Raw genomic sequence first — 4,116 nt, 5'->3', positions numbered from 1 at the left:
AACAAAAATGGCAAAAAAGTAACTAAAACTTACAAAAAAATGGAAAATAAAAGATATCTTTTAAAATATTAATAAATAAATTATAAAACAAAACTAAAATAATTCTGTTTATCACTAGAAATATTAATTTATATTCCGGCACGGCACTATTTTTATTGTGTGTATGTGTGTTTCTGATTGGTGAGCATTGACTGCCAGTCTACACTCAATGACACAAAAGATAAAACAGCACAGACAGATCTCTTTATGTCTCTTCACTTGCACTTTTGAAAAATAAGAAATGAAAAATAATTCTGATTGTTATTGTTCTGATACGCAAACAATGTTCTATACGTGCTTGTTTCAAAACAGGACATGTTGAACAATGTCTGAATGTCCTTGAATTACAGTGGATAACAATAACCTGCAAACAAATGATGCCGGAGCTAGAATCTGGCGTCAAGGTGATGTTTCCAAACTTTTTCTTTTTCATGATAAGTGATGTTCTCAGGAGACCTCGTGAGGGTGACCTCGCACTTGAAGTTGAGAGAAAGCATCGTGATTTTAATGTCCTGCGACTGAACTTTTGAATAATGAAGGTGCTCTTATGTAATGTGGGATTATTGTGTGGGAAGTGAAGGTCACAACTGTGATGTGTTCAGAAGATGATGCACCTGTTTCAAACACCTTGAACCTCTGCATGGCTCCACTACTCAAGTGATCGACCCTCTTGAGATTTGATTTTTTCATTGATATTTCATTCTATACTTATGCCTAAATCAGCACCCTATTTTAATTATGTTTATATTTATTGTATCTCTTTTGTTATATGTTCAATGCTTTGGCAATATTGTAGAACATGCAATCATGCCAATAAAGTACCTTGAAAAAAATTAAATTGACAGAGAGAAAAAAAGAGAGAGAGAGCACAAGTCTTGAGTAAAAGGTTAGACAGAAAATAAGAAGGTTGTTGAGGTTGAAAGGAAGAATGGATTGGGGAGACAAAAACCCTGGAATAATAAAAAGTGAACATGTGAAAGATCTTGCAGATGGTTCCTGGAAGAGTTCAGTCCACATATAACATTACAAGTAGTAATAACCTTCACAAAGACCAACTCAAAATACACTTCAATAATCCCCCACAACATCACACAAGTACTTTAAGTTTTACCTGTTGCCAGCGGCACCAAATAATGGCTGTTTGTGTATTATTTCTCATTTATGTTTATTATACAGAATGGGTGTTTTAAAATAAAAACAAGTTGTGTGAGTGAGACATACGGGTTCAGACATTCTTAAATTACATAATTATCATTGAGTTATTCACACAGAACACAATAAAATAACACATCACCTCTCCTGCTAAATCTCATCTGAAAAGCCTTGTGATTTATCACCACTGCCTTCTCCAATGACATTTTTATCATCATGTGACTCTGCTGGGGTTTGTTCTGACGGGTTCTGTGCGTCACAGATGTTTAAGCCTGAATAGTAGTTTTGACTGAGGTAAAATGTTCTGACAATGACTTAATTGATCCTTTAAAAACAATTATTTGAGTAATTACTCATCTTTCTTGTTCATTGTTTCTGGACATATGAGATCTGAGCTTAACCCATGACTTCAGAATAATAATAAAGATACATAAATCATAATTCTGTCACGTTGGATTAAAGCAGATAAATAACTGGTCTGCAGCTTAGATTCAATGCCTTTATTTGGGCTTTGAGCATTTTTCATTTCAAGTAATACAAGGTTTTTGTTGGACAGAGGTTTTGACCTTCTGTGGACAAATTCTCTTTTTTGCATGTAAATGCATTTTTTCTTGATAGTTATTCAACTCTTTCTCGCTCTCTTTGTGTGTGTGTGTGTGTGTGTGTGTGTATGTGTGCGTAAAATCTGGCTAAACATTTTTGTGGCGATATACAAAAAAACAAGAATGTTCTTAAACCCTTTTATAAGCGCCGCTATTTTGAGCATTTTATTGATTGCAAAAACAAGTTCAGAACATAAATGTAGACGTTATATCTTTCAAATGATGCATAGTTTGTACATTTTTTATTGAATAATATGTAAATAATAATATGTTTCATTGTAAAACAAAGGTTATAAAAATACGGACACAATATATAATATTTTTTCTTGGGCCCAAATCTGTTTTCATTTAAAGCGGGCTTTTAAGGTTGTTTCATGCATTCTGACTTCTTTACAATGTTAAACGTGCTGTGTTCTCATGCTTTACATGGTCAACTTGTCAAAAAACGAGTTGGGTGTATCTGTCCTCCCCCAGCGATCGTACAGGTCTCGGAAAGTTTTTTTCGAACATATAAATCCTTTTTCGTTACAGCTTTTCTTAGTCCCTTATTGGACAATTCCCACTGGAAAAGCATGCGGCACGGCCACAGGGCAGCAAGGAGAGGAGGAGAAGTAGCATGCACAGACGTCACTTTCACTTGTAAGCAGGAGAGAGAGAGCATAACGCTGGATTTGGAGATCGTTTGAAACTGATATATGGAGTCGTCCCAGCGCTAAAAGATGCTGGACATGAACCGCATGCAGTGAGTGAAACTGATGTCTGTGTTTTGTTGACGATGGGTACGCACCTGCTTTGGTTCAGCCTACCCCTCCACACCGCACGCACTATATGTTTTTGGAAATAATGGTAAAGCTGTATCTATCTTTTATAAATGTGATCAAACTAAATAATCTTCGAATATACAAAGTGCATAATACTACTCTATAGGCCGCCATATGACCCCTTTAAAACAAGCATTTAAAGCTCTTAAAGGGTTAGTTCACCCCAAAATGAATATTCTGCCATCATTTATTCTCCCTCGTGTAATATCAATCCAGTATGAATTTCTTCTGCAGAATACAAAAGAAGATATTTTAGAGAATGTTGGTAAACAAAAGCCATTGGTCCCCATTGCCTTCCATTGATTGAGTCATTTGGACCAGTGGTTTTTGTTTACAAACATTCTTTAAAATATCTATTGTTTCATGCAGAAGAAAGAAGGTCATACTAGTTTAAAACCACAAAGTAAATCATGAAAGAATTTTCATTTCAACAGAATAAACTCACCTCAAAATCACTTTTTCTCACAACGTTCTCTGTGAAAGAGAGAGAACTTAGTGCTGAATAAATGTCATCCCTCTTGCTATGAGATACTTTTATTGGGCTACGAAAGTCTCTGGTCTGGCCTGTGTGCGTGTGAGAAAGGTCATTGTTTATTATTACTTGCTCACCCCCATATAAAGCTAAATGACTTTCTTGAAACTTAAAACAATAACACGGCAAACATGAAGTGAAAAATGAAGTCTAGTCTCACGCTTCATGAGGCATATAGTCCGTTTGTTCTGTCTGAATCCTTCTGCAGATCCTAATGATTCTAATATTGATTATAACATTGAATGACAAACATGTACATTCCAGTCATGCAAACTAAATAAACATCTTCTGAGACTCAAAATATGTTTCCTCCACCATTACAAAAGAGTGACATGGCTAAGTGGCGATTCACATTTCGCGTCTCAATCCGCGCGGAAAACGCGCCATGGGATCACATGACTCACCACAGCGTAAGAAAATAAGTCTTACACAAAAGACTGACATCTTCAGTCACCGTCCACTTTAATTGTATGGTAAAAAGAACATCAATTTTTAAAAGTGTATAGAAATATCCTGTCATGTGTCATTAATAGTTATTATAACTACTGTTAATTTGTGTACGGACAGAAACTAAATTGAACTGTATTCTGATGTTTAAATGCAAATATAAGATACATGAACCTCACAGGCTTGATACATCAATCAAACTCAGTCAACAATCACATAACAAACCATTTATCTTCTGGAAAGCACGTGAGCGTCATTCATTACCCTCATTCACAAACTTACACATCATTATCAGAGCTGAGGACAGATTCATTACATGCAGAAGAAGCACATGTGTCACACAGTTAACGGTTCTCACGAGCTCATGTTTATGACATACTAAAGTAAAAACAAAGTATCAGTCAGCAATGCTCACAAAACAGAGTTAAACAGACCAAAATGAGATACAAAAGGAAATATATTAAAGTACAGCTTATATTTGCAAAAGTATGTTTTGTCAACTTAAGAAACTTCAGTTCAGTAA

The sequence above is a fragment of the Triplophysa dalaica genome, chromosome 2, assembly GCF_015846415.1.
Source record: "Triplophysa dalaica isolate WHDGS20190420 chromosome 2, ASM1584641v1, whole genome shotgun sequence".
NCBI classification, from domain to species: domain Eukaryota; kingdom Metazoa; phylum Chordata; class Actinopteri; order Cypriniformes; family Nemacheilidae; genus Triplophysa; species Triplophysa dalaica.
Note: the sequence above shows the minus strand (reverse complement) of the source record.